This window comes from Herpailurus yagouaroundi, unplaced genomic scaffold, assembly GCF_014898765.1.
Source record: "Herpailurus yagouaroundi ecotype Mexico unplaced genomic scaffold, PumYag 162, whole genome shotgun sequence".
NCBI lineage: Eukaryota > Metazoa > Chordata > Mammalia > Carnivora > Felidae > Herpailurus > Herpailurus yagouaroundi.
In genome coordinates this window covers 57,130,146-57,154,018 of record NW_024412403.1, presented here as the reverse complement: position 1 = coordinate 57,154,018, position 23,873 = coordinate 57,130,146, and the positions used below count along the sequence as shown (strand labels likewise).

General features: G+C 37.8%; 1 long non-coding RNA gene across 1 annotated transcript in view; it reads right to left on the bottom strand.

Moving 5' to 3' along the window:
* Window positions 1–3,977: 3,977 nt before the first annotated feature.
* The window catches only part of LOC121036206 (uncharacterized), a 149,568-nt gene continuing 129,672 nt past the window's right edge, over window positions 3,978–23,873 (bottom strand). Inside the window, exon 3 of the long non-coding RNA XR_005793279.1 lies at window positions 3,978–4,559. This is a non-coding gene — a long non-coding RNA (uncharacterized LOC121036206). The remainder of the gene's footprint in view (window positions 4,560–23,873) is intronic.

Here is a 23,873-nt window from a genome sequence, read left to right as displayed (position 1 = left end):
GAAATAAGGTGGGGGGGGGGGGGCCAGAGAGAAAGAGAGGGAGGGAGAGGGAGAAACAGAAAGGGAAGGAGATTTATTTCAGATCCTATGGCAGTGAATGAGGCAGCAAAGCTGATATTGAGCTATAAAATGGTCTATATACTGATGTCATATAAAGACTGTACAATGGATTATAATGCAAAGTTGATACAGAAAGAAGAGGAACAGCAATAATAGGAAACACCTATTCAATGAGAGCACTTTGTGCACCAAACAGGGTATAAACACTTTACACGGATTATTTCATTTAAAACAAATCTATATGAAAGACGCTGCTCTTTTCAATTTGTTGTTATAAGAACACAGCTAGACTAAGAGCTTCAGCATTTTGTGTAAGATTTTTAATCAAAAAAAAAAGATTAGAGGGAGGATGGGCAGAAAATAATTTAGCACAAATAGCAAATGGCAGAGGAGAATCCGAACCCAGCTCTTACGACCCCAGCACACATGCTTCCAGCAATACACAAACACATGCTAGTGTCATGGGCCCACGCGGTTACTACAACCTCCCAGACACATTTTTCCCTTATGCTCCAGGCACCCGCTGGGAGTTGCCCAGGATCCTCTAGTTTGCAAGTTGTGTGGGTAAGAATAGATAAATGGATTCGACACGAGAGGCAGTGTTGCCACAGTCCTTCCCCATTGGTTAATTAGGAGCAGGCACGCAAGACAGGACAGTTAGGGTATTGGAAAGATATCAGATTCAACTGCTGCAAGTCACAGAACACCCTGCTGTGAGGATGGGCTAAGACAGGCTCCGTGGAGAGGACAGAGCTAAGATGCTCCCAGGATTCTTACCAATGCAGCATCACAAGCAGCTTTTAAATCAAGATGCTTCCTTCCTGAGGCATGTATAAGGAAAGCTAGAAAACAAAAAATAAAAGCCATAAGACGCCTGAAAATTACGTTTTGTTTAACGTCTTCAGTCAGGCGGGAAGACGGTTGGTTAGCAAGTATTTATGGAGAGTTGGTTCTTGGTGAGGATCTCTGAAAGCTGTGAAGAATGAAACAATATAATAAATACACTGTCCTCAAAGAGATTATAGCTAGAGACACGTAATTTGATACAAGGTACCAAACCGCGCAGTACAATGCAGCAAGTTTCATGAATGCATCTGACCCATTTGATTCCCTAGTGCCTAATACCACCATCAGCGCATACACCCCGCCGCCTGCCTCGCCTCATTTAGTCATGTTTGTTGCACACAGTGAGCTGAGAAGGCAACTTTGCTTCCCAGGAATAAACAACTGTGGTACCAGAACCTAGGGTATAATTTTCCTTCCTTTCATTGTTTTCTTTAAAGTGCCTTTAAAATCATTATTTCATTTAAAACAAATCTATATGACAGACGCTGCTCTTTTCATTTCAATTTGCACTAATGTACCCTCTTAATTCATCTTTATCAGCTCCATACTTTACAATTTCTGTGACACCTCACTTCCTTTTTCTACTCTTTAAATTATAAATGCAACGTTTGATTAAAAAAAAGGATATTCCGGGACATTTGGATGGCTCAGTCGGTTAAGTGGCCGGCTTTGGCTCAGGTCACAATCTCATGGTTCGTGAGTTCGAGTTCTGTGTTGGGCTCTGAGTGGACAGCTCCGAACCTGCTTTGGATTCTGTGTGTGTGTGTGTGTGTGTGTGTGTGTGTGTGTGTGCGCGCGCGCGCCCCTCCCCTGTTCACTCACTCTCAAAACTAAATAAGTAAACATTTTTTTAAAAAGGATATTCATACACTGGAAACACTCCTACAGCCTCTCTTATAAACAAAAATAGGAAATACCAAAATTTAAGATACCCTGAAGGACAGGAGCTAGTTTTGGCTGTTCAGCTTTCATTAGGGCCACTGTGATTTATCTTAGGCTTATGGGTATTTATTTGAATGAGGATATGACTTCATGACTCCCTCTAGAATATAGTAGAGTTAGCCAAGAACTGAAACTACCATGTGAACATTCACAAGACTACAAGGTCAAACCCCTAAAGAAACAAGATTACCAGGCCTTTATAGGACCCCCAGTGCACTGCTGAAAACAAACAAACCAAAAGTCATAAACAATTTAATCATAAGGGAAACATTTATTAAGTTATTGATAAAGGTTCCCATTCAGTATGTGGCTATTCTATGCCAGACACTGTGTTCATTGCCTTGCACTGTGTTTAGCATTATTACAAGCTCTTAATAAGTATTGGTTAATTTAACATCTTATTTTTAATCTTCACAAAAAAGCTTAATGTAGATTTTATTAGATCCATTCTCCATGTGAGAAAATCAGGTCAAATAGCTAATAAATGGTGTCTAAGCACTTTTCTCTACACTGAACTGCCCCTCACCTGGTAAAAGGAATCTGATGATTCTGCATTGAATATAATTTATAAAACATTGACTTTGTATTTTGCAATTTGAATGTCCTTAAACTGAGCATCGACTCTTCTAAATTGCAAGCATATAGAAAATACAAATACATCATTCTGCATGCATAACCGAGCGGTTAAAAATGCAACTACTTGACCTTCCATTGTTGTGGATTTGCATACACACAATTTTGAGGTCCTTTGAATGAGACAGAGCAAGACATCAAAAATATTATTTCAAGTTGATAATTAATATCATAGCAAACGCAACAGTAAATAATGTATCCTTGGACTTCTATTTGAATTATTCTTTAACTGCAGAAGATACATACATAGAGATACAGAGAAAGAGAAAGAAGAAACACTTGCTAAAAGGAGACTCTAAGAGAAAGGGAAAAAGTGGATTTGAACACTTGGCATTTGACCTCTGTAGTCTTTTCTTTAAAAAAAAAAAGTTTTTTTTAATGTTTATTTATTTTTGACAGAGAGAGACAGAGCATGAGCAGGGGAAGGGCAGAGAGAGAGAGGGAGACACAGAATCTGAAGCAGGCTCCAGGCTCTGAGCTGTCAGCCCAGAGCCCGATGTGGGGCTCAAACCCACAGACCACGAGATCATGACCTGAGCCAAAGTTGGAAACTTAACTGACTAAGCCACCCAGGCGCCCCCCCCCACCTTTTTTTAATGTTTATTTATTTTTGAGAGGGCCTCTGTAGTCTTTTCTATCTCTAATATTTTATAATATAAATTGCCAATAAAACAATTACACTCAGTGTTTTAAACAAACTTGACATACTTTCTCCTTTCTTTTTGCTGCTGCTGTTATATATATAATACAAAAAAATCAAATCTTCATCAATTCTAAGAATCATTCTAATAGGTAGAAAATTATTATCACTATTTTCATATTGAAGACAGAGAAATTACAATAAGGAAAATTTGTGATTGACCAAGCTCCTAAATCAAATGAGGAAAACCTAAACATAAGAAAACAGAAACAGGGGTGCCTTGGGTGACTCAGTCAGTTAGATGTCCAGCTCTTGATTTCGGCTTATGTCAGATTCTCATGGTTTGTGGGATCGAGCCCCAAGTTGGGCTCTGCACTGACATTGTGGAGCCTGCTTTGGATTCTCTCCCTCTCTCTCTCTCTCTCTCTCTCTGCCCCACCCCCCTGCTCGCAGATGCGTGCGTGCACTCTCTCTCTCTCAAAACAAATAAATAAACATTAAATAAAAAAAAAAAAACTTGCTTTAATACCCAGGGTGTAATTCTAAAAACGAAAAAAAGAAATGTTACTAATTTTTTTTTTATTTTTAATGCACTATCATAACTGTGAACAATTACATATAATGATACGTAAGAATAGATAGTTCAAATATAAAGCAAATCATGTACATTTTATTTCTATAGGAGTTTTATTTTTCAATATCCATATTAAATCTAAACAGAAACAAATCAAATCACAAATCATAATATCACATTAGAATATCTGTATTTGAATTTTATTTACTAATAATTGAGGTAGAAAGAATACGTGTCAATGGAATCTATTTATATTATCTCTACATTATTTGTGGAGTTTGGATTGACCTTAATAAATTAAATATTATGAATACATTAGCCCTCAGAAATGAGAATGAAGAAGATATAGACATTCTCTTAGAAATCTATGACCTTACTTGCTTGCAAGATTCAGTAACTGTCATGGCCACGTTTATCTGAATGATGGATATTTTAAAACGTTCCAGGGAACACACAGCTGAGTTCTTCATGGAAAGCAACAATGGCTTTACATAGCATCTGCCCTGTGCAGAGTTTCTGAAATTTAGCAGACAGCCAGGTATAAAGGGAGCAAGACAGGGTGTTCAGGGATGTCAATCAGGGGTCTGAAGTTCTCTCCACACCTTAGTGAACAGGCAGGCTATTTCACTGACCTACACCTTGATTTCCTTATTGGAAAAATGAGACTAACACCACCAAACTTGAAGAATTATGGTGGGAAAAAGTCACCTTAACACACCGGCTGATCACATTCACTGCACAGGTAAGCCTTCGGGATGGGAATCTGTACAGTGCGGCTCAATTCTTCACATGACACAGGCTTAATGTAGGTCCTTTGTCAAGTCATTGCTCGGTTTCTCCATCTGACACGTCACCTCTGTAAATCTGAGGGGAGAACCTTTTTGAGATAATTGATTGATAGGAGGAGATTTCTACTGCACAGCATGATATTTACCTTTATTATTATTTATACTTTTCAAAGAGAATTACAGTTTGTTCCTGAGGAGTCTGGTTAGAGTTCCACGGGATTTGCAGTTTTGAAGTGAAACTGGGGGACAGGAAGGAGGAACTGTCCCTGTGAAGTCACTTTCAGCACATACCCACAGCTATATAAGCCCCGACTGCCAGTAGGATGTGGCAGCCATCTGCCAATGTTACCCAACACTTATAAAACAGTCCCTTGAAAGGTTTAATTCCCTGTGGTAAATAAAACAAATTTTATTCCAAAATTTGAGAAGCATAAGCATGTCTAATTCTGATCCACAAACACATCGATCAACTAGCATCTCTAATTGAAGTGTGCAGCATTTTACTGTTTTACTTCTGTTTACTATTTATCTCTTCGTTTACATATTTATGGCATTCTTTTCTTCTTCCCTAAGAGTGAAAACTGGCAGCTCCTAGAAGCTGGGAAATCAGAGGCACTAAATGATATAAAAACAAAAAAGGAACAATTACCCACAGTAAACAAAAAAGAGTTTTCTCTGAGAGCTACATGAAGCAGCATATTTTTGATAGCTTTTATGCTCTGTCAACTTCCAGGCAAGTCATTAAAGGAAGAAGGAGGAGAAAGAAGGCAAAAGAGGCCTCAAAGCACTTGGCGGTTTTCCATAATGAGCTTCCTGTCTAAGTCTCCAATAAAGGCCAGCTCCAGTAATGGGCCCCCGGTGAACTCAACATTCCTAACCCACATGTGTTGATCCACACAGCTGCATAAGGTAGAGAGAGACGAGGAGGCACCCCAGCTTTTACACGGCTCCTTAAAGGCAAGGTCCAAGACATATTATTCATCGCTGTATCCCCAGCGCCCAGCTGGGATTAGGTGTTTGCAGAATCAATTTGAATATGATTATGTGTTTCTGAGGGTGTTAAATAAAAAGATCCTTTAAATGCCTTATTCAGAAAACGTATTTTTCCCTGACCAAACTATATCAGTTCCAGTGACTGTGTTAATCCATGCTGATCCATGTATCTCCTTCACCAGATACATATGCATTTGCTGTAATCTATTCTTGTTTCTCACCTCCTTATCCCCATATGTAAGTAACTGATCATCCACTCTCAGATTTCCTTGCTGATTCAGATGCTCTGACTACTTTCTAACTTTATTCTAAAACATTCCAGGGATGCCTTCGTGGCTCAGGTGGTTCAGTGCTCAACTCTTGGTTTCAGCTCAGGTCACGGTCTCACGGTTTCATGAGTTCGAGGCCCACACTGACAGTGCAGAGCTTGCTTGGTATTCTGTCTCCCTCTCTCTCTGCCCCTCCCCTGCTGGTGCGCTCGCTCTCTCTCTCTCTCCCTCCCTCCCTCTCTCTCTCTCTCTCTCAAAATAAACAAACTTTAAAAAATAAAACATTCCAGCAGCCAGTTTTAAGAATATCCTTGATCTCCTCTTCCTAAATGGTATGGGAAAATGACTCTAAGAATATTCTGCCAGTTGAAGGCTGAGTCTGCTCCCTCTTGCTAGCCCCTGCCACCTCCAGCTGGCTTTTTAAAGGACTGAGCCACCGGTAGGAACTCTAACATTCTTGCCAGCAGCCTTCTTTCAGACTTACCTGCTGGACTTCCACACATCCGTTACCAAAGCTCTGGAAAAACTTTGTGTCCTCCACACTCTGCCTGGGAATCCACTTGGGGTTTAGTTTCTGTATTTGAAGCAGTTGGCTTTGGGACAGTGGCAGTGGTAATTAAGGGAAAACGGTCCCAACAGGGGACGGTCTGAGCAGCAGCACTGCAAGTCCAGCTGTTGAAGACTGGTGGAATATTCTTTGTTATAAGTGCTGAAGATGGCAGCAATCAGCGCCTGGGAACCCCCCACTACTCTTCCACGAGACAGGACGTGTTTCAGAAGCCTGAGGTTTCAGACATTATGCGAGGAGGATCTGAGTCAATGACTACCGAATACACTGTATGTGGCAACAAATTCTCTCAACAAGCCTTCTGTAGGCTGGTGGCCAGAGAGGCACCTGCTACCATTGCAAATGCCACTGTAATGAAGCAATTCTACTCAAGGATGCCATGGCCAAGATTCAAATAAAGCTCCCCTGCAAAAGTGATTTTTTTTTTACTTTATTTTTGGGGGAAGTTTTAGGTTCACAGCGGAAGTGAGGGGAAGGTACAGAGATTTCCCATATACCCTGTGTTCCCACACATGCATAGCCTCTCCCATTAACAACATACCCCACCAGAATGTAACATTTGTTTTAAATGACAAATCTACATTGACATATCACAATTACCCAAAGTCAATAGTTGACCTCACAATTCACTCCATGTGTTGCACATTCTATGGTTTTGGACAAATGTATAATGGCATATATCTATTATTATAGTATCATACGGAGTATTTTTACTACCCTAAAAAAAACCCTCTGTGCTCTGCCTATTCACCCTTCTTCCCCATTCCCTAACCTCTGCCAACCACTAGTGTTTTTACTGTCTCCATACTTTTTGCCTTTTCCAGAATGTTATATAGTTGGGAGTCATACAGTATGTAGCCTTTTCAGATTGGCTTCTTTCATTTAGTAATATACACTTAAGGTGCTTTCATATCTTTCCATGGCTTGATAGCTGTTTTTCTTTTAGCACTGAATAATATTCCACTGTTTGGATGTACCACAGTTTATTTATCCATTCACCTACTAAAAGACAACCTGGTTGATTGCAAGTTTGGACAATCATGAATAAAGCCACTATTAACATCCATGTGCAAGTTTTTGTGTGAACGTAAGTTTATAACTTCTTTGTATAAATAACCAAGGAACACAATTGCTGCATCTTGTGACAAGATTATATTTAGGTTGCATAATGTTTTATTAGAGCTGATGTTATATATGCTAAGCCATACCAAGTTAATCATAAATATAGATATATTTATCATATATATTTATAGGGGCGCCTGGGTGGCTCAGTCGCTAAGCATATATATTTATAAATGTAAAAAAAGAATGTTTAGTTTTATAAAAACAAAAACCACCAAACTGCCTTCCAAAGTGGCTGTACTATTGTTCACTCCTGACAGCAACAAATATGCACCTCTGTTGCTCCACATCGCAGTGTTCTGGCTTTGGGCCATTCTAACTGCTATGTAGTAGTATCTCATTTTCATTTGCATTTCCCTGATGACATTTGATATAGAGCATCTTTTAGTATGCTTATCTGCCATCCATATACATTTTCTGGTTAGGTGTCTGTTATAAAAGTGACATTTTAATTAAAATAATTCTCTTCAAGAAACAATGAAGAAGAAAAATTCTTCCCTTGCACCTATCCTTACAGTCACCTCAGGCAATGGGTGGCTCAGTTAAGCTTTCAACTTCAGCTCAGGTCATGATCTCACAGCTTGTGTGTTCAAGCGCCACATCACACTCTATGCCCACAGCTCAGAGCCTGGAGTCTGCTTCTGATTCTGTATCTCCCTCTCTCTCTGTCCCTCCCCTGCTCATTCTCTCTCTCTCTCTCTCTCTCTCTCTCTCTCTCTCTCTCTCTCTCTCAAAAATAAACAAACATAAAAATTAAAAATAAAAAAAAGTCATCTCAGGCAAGACAACTTTGTAAAGGAAAAAACAAAATTAGAAAGTGAACACATTCTGATTTCAAGACTGAGTACAAGCAACAGTAATCAAGAGGTAATACTGGCGTAAAGATAAACACAAGGACAAAGGTAACTTAGTAGAGAAAAAGTATCTATTCAACAAGTAGTGGTGGACTAATAGATATCCATAGGCAAAAATAAGAACTTTGGTCCATACACTGTATCATACATAGGCAAAATAGAGTACATACTTTATGATTCAATTTGTATAAAATCTAGGAAATGCAAATAAACTATAATGACTGAAAGCAGATTAGTCATTGCCTGGAAGGGGGGGATGGGGAAGAGTGGGAGCAAAGGATTACCAAGGGGCATGAGGAAACCTTGGAAAGATTAAACAAAGCAAGGCTGGGCATGGAGAGCCTCAGACTAGCTAACAGATGGGCCTCTGACTTAGCCAACCCAGTGGAGAGCTCTGAGCAAAACCTGTTCGTTAGAAGAGTCTCATCTCCTACTGTGTAGAAATGGCCAGACTGTGGTAGTCCTGCCATGCTCAGTCAGTGGCTTGGACCTCTTGGAAAGGGGATGCCCTCCCCGAGAACAGAAGCCCACGACGATCCCAAAGGCACTGAAGAGGAAAGCCGTCAATTCCCAGCACTCTGTACCAAACAACTTCCCCCTAAGCAACCTGACCAGCTCTCCTCCTTGGCTGCCACACCACCAAAGGAAAAAATACATTTTCTTAAAAACTCTAGAGTGTACAGTAAGTTTTCCAAAACTGGTCCTGAGACAGCTGGAAGATCCTCAATGATGGTAAAGCATTGCAAATCTTAGTGAGTTAGAAACGAGAAACTTATCTGTCAGACAAATTAGCCTAACTATTATTGATCAGGAGGTTCGGAGAAACATCCTTTTTTAGTATGTTCCTTCTCCACAGTGGAGAAGAAAAAACAAAAGCAAATGCCCAAGTGGTATTAAGCCTTCTGCAAAAGAAATTGCTTCTTTATATCTGTCCAGTGTGGAGGAAAATCCAACCACTCCCTAAATAAATTCTCTTCTCAAGAAGACCTTACACTCTGTTTGATAATACTATGTCAGATAAGACCCCAATATTACTACTACTACTACAGAATAATAGCAGTTCCCATGCAAAGTGGAACAAGCCCAAATGGAATCAAAAGTCGTCAATGCAAAAGATTCCACTTTAATTTTCAAATTCAAGTGAATCAGATGCATAAGTAAACATGCTCAAAAAGGAAATAAATTTGCTATTCTCAATACTTTCCCAATGAAGGGAAAGAGATTACATTTCCAGAATACGGAGTGAAAGGGACATGGTGAAATATCCCTCCTATTTGAAACAGTGGTTGCATTACTGAACCACCTGAATAATTAAGCAAGCACTTGCCACCTGCAGGAAACAGAAAATGAAGGATAACATCAAGTACCTCTCAGCTCTAACTCTGAAAAAAGAAAATGATTTTTCCTGGGAATCAGTGGTTCCAACTTGATAAACTGGCACAAAATTATTAATTTCCTATAGTTTACAAATTGAGACATAGCACTTTTTAAAAGATTACCTGTTCATCTTTGATGGTTATACATTCTTCCCTGTGTTCTCATTTTTCTTTTTCAATCAACGTGCATGCGCGCGCGCACACACACACGTTACACATGTTCACATATACACACTACATGTTAAGCTTATAACATGAATATGGAAATAGATTGTGAATTAGGAGACCAAGGCTTGATATTCATACCTGCTACTGGATATTCTGCCTTAGGTTAATGTTAATTTTTCATTTAAATTAATTTTTAATTCTATTTTTGCACATGTCCAAGAAATGACTGTTAAAATATGAATATACAAAGACACTCTTTCTGCAAAATGGAAACATATTCTGCCTCCAAAGTACCAGATACAGTCTCTCTCTTCAAGTAATGTTTTGTTTAAGAAACGGCAAGAAAAAAAAGTATAAAGTACATGGAAAAACACCAAGGAAAATGAAAATGCCCAAATAGGAATTTGGAGTCCCTTGCCTAAATAAATGCAATGGCAGTAGCTACACAGCAGTTTGAAAAGCTTAAGATGAATTTTATTGTGCATACATCAAAAAACAAAGGAAAAATTCAAGAATATGAATCAGGTAATAATTAAATCTAATTAACCATCATCGAGCTTTTGCCATGTATCAGACTCTATGCTAACCACTTTACTGACATTTTCTATTTAAACGTTACAAGAGTGTTAGGAAGTAGATATTAAAATCCCCATTTTAGAGGTGAGAAAAATCAGAATTTAAAAGATTAAATGCCTCACACATTGAAAGATCTAGAGTTCAAAAATACCTTTGTTTTACTAGAGCCACACTAGAGCAATTCCAAATAAAGCAAAGACCTAGTGATACTGGTTCTCAAACATTAGTGTGTCAGAATCACCTGGCAGACTTGCTCAGATTGCTAACCACCACCCCCAAAGTTTGTGATTCACAGGTGCAGCTGGAGAATTTGCATTTCTATCCAATTCCCAGGGGATGCTGATGCTAGTCTAGAAACTACATTTTGAGGGGCACCTGGGTGGCTCAGTCGGTTAAGCATCCAACTCTCCATTCTTGCTCAGGTCATGATCTCACAGTCGTGAAACTGAGCCCCGCTGGGCTCTGTGCTGAGCATGCTGCTTGGGATATTCTCTCTCTCTCTCTCTCTCTCTCTCTCTCTCTCTCTCTCTCTCTCCCTCCCTCCCTCCCTCCCTCCCTCCCTCTCTTTCTCTGCTTCTCCCCTGCTCATGGGCACACTCATGCTCATGTTCTCTCTCAAAATAAATAAACACCAAAAAAAGAAAGAAACTACATTTTCAGATGCACCGTGCTAAACCACTGGCTTCCAGACTTAGGTTTCAGAAATAAATAAATAAATAAATAAATAAATAAATAAATAAATAAATAAATAACAATTAAAACTTTAATGAAGTTTGACAGATCATCAAATCTTACTATGCTAAGTTGGTACAAAAATTACACACACACACACACACACACACACACACACACACACACACACAAAACCTGTGTTAGTATTTCTATAATTTTTGTTTTCTTTCTTTTTTTTAAATTAAGGCATGATTTACATATGGGAAAATCGATCCTGCAAGTTTGACAGACATATACTGTTAAAGAGCATTTGGATTGTTTCCAGTTTAGAGCAATTATGAAAATAACAGTTATAAACATTCACAAATATGATTTGTATCTGTGCTCAGGAATGGGATTACTGAATCATATAGTCAGAGTAGCTTAAACTATATAAGATACTCCCCAACTGGTTTTTCAAATTTAGCTGTATCATTTTATATTCTTACCAGCAATGTTTGAGAGTTGTTTCACATCTTCACCAAGACTCACTATTGTCAGTTGTTTTGTTTTTAATCTTCGCTATTCTAACAAATGTATAGTGAGATCTCGTTGTAGCTATAATTTGTATTTCCCTAATTAATAACGATGCTGAGAATTTTGTGTCTTCAAACTTTGCTCTTCTTTCTCAAAATTTTTGTCTATGCTAGTGGCTCTGTCTTTCCATATAAATTCTAGAATCAGCTTGTTAATTTTATATAAAACGTACTGCAGAGATTTTGAATATCATTGTATTGACTCTGTACATCAAATTAGGAAGAATTAAGATCTGAACCAAATTGGGTCTTCCAGTTCACGAATATGGCATATGTCTCTTTGATTTCTTACATCAGTATTTTCTTGTTCTCAAAATGCAGATCTTAAACATATGTTGTAAGACTTATACCTAAATATCTCATTTCAAGGTGCTATAATAAGGATACTTTTTAAATTTTAATGTTCAAGTCTTTATTACTAATATATCACTTTAGTTTTCAAAGATGCTTTACTGCTAAAAATGAGAAGGGTGCACAGTGAAATTTCAATAAATATTTTTGGTTTAGTGAATAAATTAATGAATAAGTAAAATGAGGAAAATACAGAATACAAAAGCAGCTTCAACTTACACAGAAGGTGATAAACCTAAGGCTGTTGAGGGCCAGGATGTCTAATTTCCATCCTGATGTTACTCAGTTGTCCTTTGGGGTTTAACTCCTGTTTCTTAGATATTCAGGTATGTGTCTCCTTGACATTCAGTCTCAAAGTATACATAACTTACTGCAACAGCCCATTCTTAGCCCCACCCAGAGTCATTTTATATCAATGACTTTCTATCCACCCTACTATAATTTTTTCATAACCTTCTATACTGCTTGACCTTTCCTTTTTATTCACTTATTTGATTATTTTTGGTCTTCCCTCACTAGTTTTATTTACTGCTATATAAAGAACTTCGAACAAAGTATGACACACAGAAGTCATCAGTATGCATTTATTGGAAAAAAGACGGAAAAAATGTGTAGATACAGGAATGAGCTGTAAAAATAACCATTTTTAAATAAAAAATAGGGGCGCCTGGGTGGCTCAGTTGGTTAAGTGTTCATCTCTAGATTTTGGCTTAGGTCATGATCTCATGGTTCATGAGATCAAGCTCCAGGTAGGGCTCTATACTGACAGCACAGAGCCTGCTTGATATTCTCTCTCTCCCTCTCTATTTGCTCCTCCTCCACTTGCTATCTCTCTTTCTCTCAAAATAAATATTCAAATAAGAATAATAAAATAAATATAACAAAAAAGTAAAACCACTTGAAAGAGTAAGTAATATCATAAAGTACTAGGAATAATTTTTTAAATTATGCAAGACCTTCATGGAAGAACTACAAAATACTTCTTGTGGGACATACAAGAAGCCCTGAATAAACACCATATTCATGACTAAGAAACTCAAAACCACAGAAGTTATTAATTTTCCTTAAAAAAATATATAAATGTATTGTACCTCCCAGGGACAGAACCACAGTGAGGGCAGTGGGACTAGAGAGAACCCTGATGAGGGTACAAACTTTAAAAGGGTTAAAAAAAAAAAAACTTCAGTAATCAAGATAAATAATATCTTAATGCAATATTTTTGCAAATTAATGCAAAAAAGTCAATGATCATTATAACAAAGTATACAAATTTTCAATAAAGAATAAAAGATAAGATCAGTCCTGATTTTCCATTTCACCTCCACTTCCAATATGACTTGACATGGGCACTATTACTGATCTGATGTTCATTAAAAATGTTGATATTTTGTTATTCAGGTACTTTCTGTATTAACTTTTTATTTCTGAAATATTATTCATCTTGATTACTGAGTTTGGGGGGACACCCCCTTATACTTTGCTCTTGAGATAAATGTTTCATTTTCATCATTTGACTCCTCCTAGTTTTAGCCAAGCAATTTCTACAGAAACTACATAAGATTTTTAAGTCATTTATCAAACTGATTCTTTTTTAAAATTTTATTTTAGAAAGAGAGGGAGAGCATGAGTGGGAAAGGGACAGAGGGGGAAAAAGAATCTCCATGCTCAGCATGGATCTGACACAGGGCTTGATTCCACCACCCTGGGATCATGACCTGAACGAGAACACGAGTTGGACACTCAACCAACTAAGCCACCCAGGCACCCCAAACTGATACTTACATGTGAACTTTAGAAGGTAGGTCTAAGAGTAGTTAAAAGGTTCTGAAATGTAAGAGCCAAACAATCCTTGAAAAACCTACTAATTAGTCATCTTCACAGATCAAGGTATATGTCTCCTCAACCACAGCAAGGACAGAGACGAGCTCAGTAGCTGCAGACTGTAGTTAAGGGAACTGCACAGAAGCAGCAGGTATTGAGAGAATGAATACAAAGCAGCTTTTGCTAAAAGAAACCACCAAGTGGCCATTCGGATCACATCTGCGATGTAGAAAAACACAAAAGGTACCTGACCACCCCCCCCCCACCCCCCCAACAAGGAACAGAGTGGATGGAGGACTTGCAGGGTGGGGCTAGAGTCCCAGTTACTTAGCTAGCTGATGTCAAGAAGATATGGGATATCTTTAAGGATCTCCAGATCTATCCATGGAGAAGCTAAGAACTACCAAGTACATTTATAGTACACATCACTCCTCAATCTCCTGTACATATCCTTGCTATGTGGTGGCTCTGGATGGGCCCCTGGATTTGATACTTTGATTTCTTGACTCCTATTCTGGATTCACCCCTATTTCCATGATAGCCTGAATCATGGGTTTATCCCTTTTCAGATTCTCTCTGCCCCTCCCCACCTTACCTGGGTAATTAACTACACCCCCCCACCCTTAACCTCCAACACCATCTCCCAGCTGGTTTCTCTGTCCAGTTGTAATCTTCATCTACTCCTGTTTCTAGTTCCTCATGAATAGTTATAAGCAGGACTGTGACCTAGAGAGGAAGAACCCTTTGTATTGCCATATGCAGAAAGTAAAATATAAAAATCAATTAGAAAAATAGAGACTCTCACTTTTGTTTTATATTGTGGGACTTACGCTACTACTACTTAGAAAAATTAAATTAAGCTGAACTAAAAATTTGAAGAAAAGGATAGACCAACTGTATCTGCTATTAAATCGAATATGAAGTTTTAAAAGATGCTAGGATACAGAACTTCTACTGATTATCAGCACCTAATGCTAACACGTTTCTGAGAAGCAACCATGTGTAACAGGTGTACCTTTCATCACAAACTGAACAAAGGAAAGGTGTCTGCAGTCAAAGGATTTTTTTCCCTCTCATTTGGCCCTGCCAAACCCTTTTCTAAAGCCTCTTACAAACATGAGAAAGACAAGCAAGACTGTGCCTTTTCTACTAGCAGATAAAACCCCTGCTTTTCCTAGGCGCTGCAGCATCTCTCTCTTAGCGAGGTAAAGCTCTCACATTATGATATTTAAGCCAGGTCAGTGAAAACTGACATGGTTAGCACACTCATTACAACGCACATCTGCCAACAACACTGTAAAAAAGAACATTCCCTGAGGCCGGTGAACCCTCTCAGCAGTAATTTTACTCATTTCCTACCTTCCCCCAAACATGAATAATCTCATTTTTCAGTTACTATGCATTTCTCTCTGGTGGATTTCTCTCTTATTAAATTAGCCTTATCAAACGAGTAACAGTTTAAGAAATACAAGTTACACCATGAGTGTAGTTACAAAGATAGTGTCAGAGGAATTTATTTTCCAGTGTTAACTTTTTGCTTGATACGAATTGCTAGCGTTAAGTCCTGTAATAGTGCCACACCTAAGCATGCTGGATGCTTCATGATGTCTTATTTGTGATATCCTGAACACATTTGTCCAGCTTATTCTATCTATTTTCCCTATTTCTGAACCCAAAATATGGGTTTTTATATATTTTCTACTTGGGGCTGTTTTATATGCTTGATTCTATCAACAGGAAAATGATAATGCATTCTATAGCTCATTGTTTCCTTTATTTTTTGTAACCCATTCAAGACAGAGGGCCCACACATTTTCAATTAAATAATTCCAGAATCACAAGACAAGAAGTAATATTGTTTATGTAGAGACGGGGCGGGAATGCTAACAAGCTTGGTACATCAATTCATGGTAACATCCTGTAATTCTAAAGTTCACCTTGAAGTTTGCATTGCATTTTGTCATTCTATTTAAATGTGTCTTTGTAAAAGAAGAGCAATGAAACTTTTTACTTCATTCTGTTAGTAATCCTTAAAGACCAAAAATTAAAGTCAATGCCAAACCACAGCTTTGTCAATATGTTCAATTTCCTAGCAGTATATATATTTTTGGCCCCAAATATTTTTCTTTCTTAATTTCTTTTCTTTACTAATGCATTACAAAGTTGCGTGTAGGTACACTTTTTTTAAGATACAAAAACTAGTCTCGTAGAAAGCATTTCAATAGGGCAATACTTTAGCATTCTTTATTTTTATTTTTTTTATTTTTTTTAATTTATATCCAAGTTAGTGGCATATAGTGCAATAATGATTGCAAGAGTAGATTTCAGTATTCATCCTCTATGTATAACATCCAGTGCTCATCTCCACATGTGTCTTCCTTAATGCCCATTACCCATTTAGCTCATCTCCCCACCCACAACCCCTCCAGTAACCCTCTGTTTGTTCTCTGTATTTAAGAGTCTCTTACAGTTGTCCCCCTCCTTGTTTTTATATTATTTTTGTTTCCCTTTCCTTATGTCCATCTATTTTATATCTTAAATTCCTCATATGAGTGAAGTCCTATGGTATTTGTCTTTCTCTAATTTCACTTAGCATAATACTCTCTAGTTCCATACATGTACCTGTAAAGGCAAGACTTCATTCTTTTTGGTTGCTGAGTAATACTCCAGTGTGTGTGTTAAATTAAATTAAACACACACACACATACTATATCGTCTTTATCCATTCATCCATCGATGGACATTTGGACTCTTTCCATATTTTGGCTATTGTCAATAGTGCTGCTACAAACAATGAGGTGCATTTGAATGTGCCCCTTTGAAACAGCACAACTGTACCCTTGCATAGATACCTAGGTAGTAGTGCAATTGCTGGGTTATAGGGTAGTTCCATTTTTAATTTTTTGAGGAACCTCCATGCTGTTTTCCAGAGTGGCTGCACCCCCAGTTTGCATTCCCACCAGCATTGCAAAAGAGATCCTCTTTCTCCTCAGTCTCACCAACATCTGTTTTTTGCCTGAGTTGTCAATGTTAGGCATTCTGACAGGTGTGAGGTGGTATCTCATTGTGGTTTTCATTTGTATTTCCCTGATGATGAGTGATGTTGAGCATTTTTTCATGTGTCTGTTAGCCATTTGGATGTGTTCTTTGGAAAAGTGTCCATTCATGTCTTTTGACCATTTCTTCAGTGGATTATTTGTTTTTTGGGTGTTGAGTTTGATAAGTTCTTTATAGATTTTGGATACTAAACCTTTATCTGATATGTCATTTGCAAATATCTTCTCCCATTGTGTCGGATGCCTTTTAGTTTTGCTGATTGTTTCCTTCACTGTGCAGAAGCCTTTTATTTTGATGAGGTTCCAATAGTTCAATGTGCTTTAGCTTCCTTACTGAAATAGTTTTAATAGATTCACACTGACTAAATAACCATGATAGCTCTAAGTTGTGATGGATAGTAGATAGAGCAATCTTCCATAAGAGTTTCAAATATTATTCAAATTTGGCATTATGATACAGATTTACTATCACACACATATATCATATTCAATTCAATTTAACCCCCATCTTGTAAATTCTGTGCCCCACCACATTGAATCAACTTAGTACAGATTCTCATTCTTTTTTCAAAATTTAAAGTGATAAATTCTTTTTCATTGATATGAAGGAGGTCAAATCTTCACAGATTATGGTGGTCATATGAGATTACTATATCATATGTCAAATATTCAAATATGTATCAAGTATCTACTATGTGTAATGCTCAGCCATAGGTCCTGGAGCATACCAATTAGAAACTAATCAAAAACACTTTGAAACATTACAGTTGGTGAGGGGATCAGAGAATAAATAAAGTAAGTAACATCTAATATATAGTATATTCTATAGGGTTAAGTGCTATAAGAAAAATAAAGCAGGTAAAAGAGATAGGGCCTACAAGAATAAGCTGCACTTTTAAATAGGCCAGAGTAAGAATTACTGAGGTGATGCTTTTAAGTAAAAACCTGTCGAATACATGGGGGAAGCCTGTCTCTGAGGGGGGAACACAGAGAACAATGGCCCTGAGATATATTTGGCATGTTTGAATAATAGCAAATAGGCCAAGGGAGTTAGAATAGGATAAATGAAAAGAAAAATAGTAGGAAAAAAAGTCAAAGAGATAAAAGTAGGAGGTGGTGAGCTTATGATGTGACACCTCGTATTCTATATGGGTGACACCCTCTGGAGTTGTTCAGGACACCTCCAAATGGGCTTCATGAGATAGGGCTTGGTGGGGTTCCTTACTGACTTTCGCTTTTACTCTGAGTAAAATGTAAAAACACTGGAATATTTTGAGCAGTACAGTAAAATTTTCTGACTTAAAATGCAGTGGGATTATACTGGCTGCCTAATGTTTTATTTCCTTAGGAACAGACAGAAGAGGGACTAGAGAGGAAACTAGGGATCCTAATAATAAGTAATTGAAATAATCCATCCAAGAAGAGGTGATGACCTAGATGAGAGAAATAGAAGTAGAGGTAGTGAGAAGACATTGGAACCTAATTATACTTTTCAAGATTTGTTAATTAACTTGAAGATGAGAGAGAAATACAAGAGTCAAGAACTGCTCCAAGGTCTTTGCCTTAGAATAAGAATAAGGTTGCCATTAACTAAAGTGGGAAAGATTGTAAGAAGAATGAGTTTCAAGGGGGAAACTTCTGAGTTCTTTTTGGATATGTTAAGATGAGATGCCTATTAGCATCTAAATGAAGATGTGACATAGACAAAGGTATAATGGTCTGGAATTAGGGAAAGATTTATGAAAGTATTGAAATAGGGAAACTGAGGACACTGGACTGGCTCAGTTGGTGGAGCACATGACTATTTGATCTCAAGGTTGTGGGCTCAGGTCCCACATCGGGTATAGAGACTATTTAATAATAAAATCTTAAAAAAGAAAGAAAGAACTAAGAAAACTGAAGGAGTCCATAAAAACCTGCCTTTTGCTCCTTTTCCTGCTTCTACTCTTGCTAGGAGCTGCACCCCCACTTTACACATGACTGAGAATACAAATAGTGTATGTCCTCCTTATAAGGGACAAGGAGTTAATGATTTCTCTAGTATAGATAACATCTAGGGAAGGACCAGGTGAGAATGACCAGATGAAGCTATCATATGCATATTCCAGATGGCCAGCACTAGACATCTCGACACCAAGACCCCCTGGCTCCAAGGAATAATACCTGGGCCCTTGTCTTTGTTCTAACTTGTTCCTGGATTCCTGAGAGGACACATATACCAGACCACAATCCTCAGTAAAAACCCCAGACCCTGAACAAAGATGAGACTTTCTCCTTTCCTTTATGAATCTCCCAAACCTCCATTCTATATCTACTCTCCATGTATCTTCAAATAACTCTGCTCTTACTTACTTCTAGTCACGTTTTATTTCCATCCTATTTGACTGGTCCTGTGGGACCCCTCTGGGTCCTCAGACCCAACCTGCTAACACCACTATTTAGGCCATAAGATTAGATAAATTCATCCAAAAAAATACTGAATGTACTGGGATAGGATCCAGACGACAGGATTTTTGCCTCAGCTATGTGGGATTGAATAAGTCATTTAATTTCAATAGGCTCCAGTTTCACATTGGCAAAATAAGAAGAATACTGCGTCTTCTGTATCATAAATGAATTGTGAAAAGCAAATTAGATAGCATCATATGGTAAAGCAAACTTGAAAATACAAGTAAATATCTGAATAATCGAGGAATGCAAATATTTTAAGATCAAACTAAAAACAATTATATCACTTTTAAGTTATTGTCTCTTGAGTTCAAATCCAACTTCTATATCTGCTTCCTTAATGTGGGGTCAGATCTTTGCAAATCACACTTCTAGTGAGTTCTACAAGTAAGTGATGTTAGAGGAGGACCCCAATGATGATGGTGAAAGAAGGGCCCTCCCCTTTCCCATTTACTAATTTTTGGCTTCCTGTGTGCATCTTGTTTCTGTCGGCATCACCCCAGCCTTGCTTATTCAGCCAAGCAATAGTGGTTTATTCTTCTAACCTTAACTGAATCCATTTTGCAGGGTTTCCAACACTTGCAGAATGTACCTTATTATGTGCCCTCAGAGATGCCAAGAAGAGCCAGCTATCACTTCCCTCCTCAGTGGGCTAAGTACCAACCTCACAGACCTCTCCTCTGAGGTTAGAGACATCAGTACCATTTGACAAGCACCTCCAATTCTAAGGCCAGGATTTCAGCTTTACAGAGTTCTTTCTGAATTCATTTAAGTTCTAATTCCATCTTCTTTCTTCTCCTAAACCTAGAAATGATATAGTTGCAATTGCTATTTCCATGATACCATGCTGAAAATATCCTTTTTTGCAGTTCTAAACATCTAGTCAAGAATTCTTTATAATGAATTCCCTCCATTAAAGTAACTTCCTAATGATCCTTGACTGATACAATGTCATGGAGCCACTGGCATAGAGAGAGTGGATCTAAAATATTTTAAATAAAAACCTCAAACAAAGGAAATACTTTTGAAGAATTACACTTTAAAACAGATCCTTAAAACTAAAATGCATATCCTTCAAAAAACTGATAAAATAAAATAATTTCTAGAAATAAATCTATAAGAATGAAGGAATTAGGAGAAGAGATGGTAACCAGAAAATCCTAAAAAATTGAAAAGCAAATGGAAAAATGGCAAGTGACCTAGAAAACCTGAGAATGCTAAAACCTAAGCCCCTAGGGAAGGAAAAGCACAAAAGCAAGCCAATCTGCACATTAGAACCAAAGAAACATTTCAGCAACGGAAAGCAGGGTACTTTTGAGCAATGATTTCCCTGGGTTTTCTTTATATATAGATACATTTTTTAATTGGTTTATTTATTTTGAGAAAGAGAGAAACAGGGAGAACATGAGTGGGGAAGGGCAGGGAGAGAAGGAGAGAGAGCGAATCCCAAGAAGGCTTCATGCTATCAGCACAGAGCCCAATGTGGGGCTCGAACTCACAAACTATGAGATCATGACCTAAACCGAAACCAAGAGTTGGACATTTAACTGACTGAGCCACCCAGGCACCCCTCTCTGGTTTTTCTTTTTTGCCTGATATATTCTAAATTGAGTGCTGAAGCAGCAGCAACCCGGAAACACCAAAAGGCACAGACGAATATGTTCCCAAGAAAAGCTTTCCCAATCCAGCCAAAGATGCAGAAAAGGAGCAACCTACTAAAAAATTCTTTTTTCTGAATCAGACAGTAACAATTCTACTCCACCCAAACACTACAGAAAAACTGTGACCCCATCCACACCTCTGCCATCAAAAGTAAAATGAGAAAACTAGAATTTTACTCTCACCTTGCTGTAATAAGTCACCCCAATTTCCTTGCCAGGGAGGGGTCAGTGAAGACTAAGAAAGAAGATGAGACTTTTATCCCTACTGAATGATAACAAGATTTCCTCCTGTGGGATCGGTGGAGACCACATGGGAACCCTGGACTTCTACTGAGACCCAAATGTACTGAGATGCCCCTAACCTTTCCTGCTGAGTTGTATCAGATAAGGCCTAGTGAAGAGTCAAGTCTTTTGCCAACACTTAGTAGTAACAAGGTACCAATCCCCTGACAGTATATGGGGAGTCATAATAAGGCACCTCTCCCACTTTCAACCAGAGTGGTATTAGTGGATACACACTAAAGAACCAGGTCTCCCAAGGCACCTTGGTGGCTCACTCAGTAAATCTTGATCTCACTCTTGATCTCAGCTCAGATCTTGATCTCAGGGTAGTGAGTTCGAGCCCCATGTTGGGCCCCATGCTGAGTGTGAACCTATGAAAGAAAGAGAAAAAGAAAGAAAGAAAGAAAGAAAGAAAGAAAGAAAGAAAGAAAGAAAGAAAGAAAGGAAGAAAGGAAGAAAGAAAGAAAAAAAAGAGCCTGCTCTCCCATCCTCACCTGTCAGTAACAAAGACCACATTTCCTCCCTCCATTGTCAATGGACATCAAGTAGGTAACCTGGACTTTTACTTCCATGAGTAAAGACATGACACCCCTCTTTCCCCACTGGAATGGTATCAGAGTGTGCCTGCTATGCCACAAATTTACATACGAACAGAGGCTGATGACATAATAAAATGTTCAGAATTCAATAAAAAAATCATTCACTGTACAATGCTATGAAATTCTTACCTAAAATGAGATAAAACAATGCACAAAGGCTGACAATGAGACATAGATGTTAGAATTATCTGGTAAGAATTTTTAAGGATCAATAACAAAAATACCTCGACAATTATGAACATGCTTGAAACAAATACAAAACTACAAATTCTCAGTTAAGAAAAGGAGATATAAAGAAGGTTCAAATGCATTTTTAAAAAATAATTAAAATTCTAAACCTTGGGGTACCCGGGTGGCTTAGTCAGCTGAGCATCCAACTCTTAATTTCAGCTCACGTTATGACCTCACAGTCATGGGATTGAGTCCCACGCTGGGCTCCAGGCTAAGCATGAGATTCTCTCTTGGGATTCTGCTTGGGATACTCTCTCTCTCCTTCTACTGCTTGGACACACACTCTCTATATATATAAAATAAAATAAAATAAAATATAAAATGAAATGAAATGAAATGAAATGAAATGAAATGAAATGAAATGAAATGAAATAAATAAAATAAATAAAATAAAATAAAATAAAATAAAATAAAATAAAACAAAATAAAATTCTAAAACTCAATGAAAAGGCTTAACAGCAAAATGGAGAGGACAAAGTAAAGAAGACAGCATAGCAGAAATTACCAATCTGAACAACAGAGAGAAAATAGACCAGAAGAAATTAAGGACTTGAATTTTAGCAGAAGATCTAACACTCTTGTCATAGGAATCTTCAAAGGAAAGGAGAAAGATGGTATGCCTAAAAAAATATTCAAAGATATAACATCTGAAAAATTCTCAAATTTGTCAAGAAAATAAATTACAAATTCAAGAAGTTGAGCAGGCACTCAACTTAAACTCAAATATATCCATACCTAAGCATATTATACTCAAACTCTGAAAACTGAAGACAAAGAAGTAATCTTAGAAGCAAAGGAAAAGAAATGACACCTTAACTCTAGGGGAAAAATAATTCACATAACACCAGATATCTCATCAGAAGCTATGAAGGCCAGAAGAAAGTGGTACAACATTTATCAAGTGCTGAAATTCAAGGACTTCAAATCAGAGTTCTTCATCCAGCAACAATATCCTTCAGAAATGAACAGGGAAAACATTCTCAGATAAAGAAAAACTGAGAGAATTTGCCACAAGCAGAACTACCCTAAAAGACTGGCTAAATAAAGTTCTCTGAACAGAAAGGAATCGATAAATAAGAAATCTGGAAATTTAGAAAGAAAAACAGAAAGAACAAACAAATGAACAGTAAAAAAAGAAAGATTCTGGGTAAATATGACAGACTTTTACATTCCTCTTGAATTTTCTCAATTATGTTTGAAGTTGAAAGAAAAATTATGACACTGTCTAATGTATTACAAAGTTGCCTAATTGTTTTAGGAAATATGTAAGGCAATTATACCATGCAAGGATGAGGGTAAAGGGACAAAAAGAGAGGTAAGATTTCTATATAGTTCACTTAACACCAATAGACACCAGCAGATCATAGGAAGTTATGTATATACAGTGCAGTATCTAGAGCAACCACTGAAAAAGCTGTACAAAAAGCTACATTAGTGAAAAATACTATAGGTACACCAAAGTGGATTTTTAAAATATGTCCAAGTAATTTAAAGGAAAGGGGAAAAATGGAGAAAGGAGAAACAGAGAACAAACATAAAACAAAAACAAGATGGCAGACATAAGCCTTAACTTAAAAATAATTACATTATTGGGGCGCCTGGGTGGCACAGTCGGTTAGGCGTCCGACTTCAGCCAGGTCACGATCTCGCGGTCCGTGAGTTCGAGCCCCGCGTCAGGCTCTGGGCTGATGGCTCAGAGCCTGGAGCCTGTTTCCGATTCTGTGTCTCCCTCTCTCTCTGCCCCTCCCCCGTTCATGCTCTGTCTCTC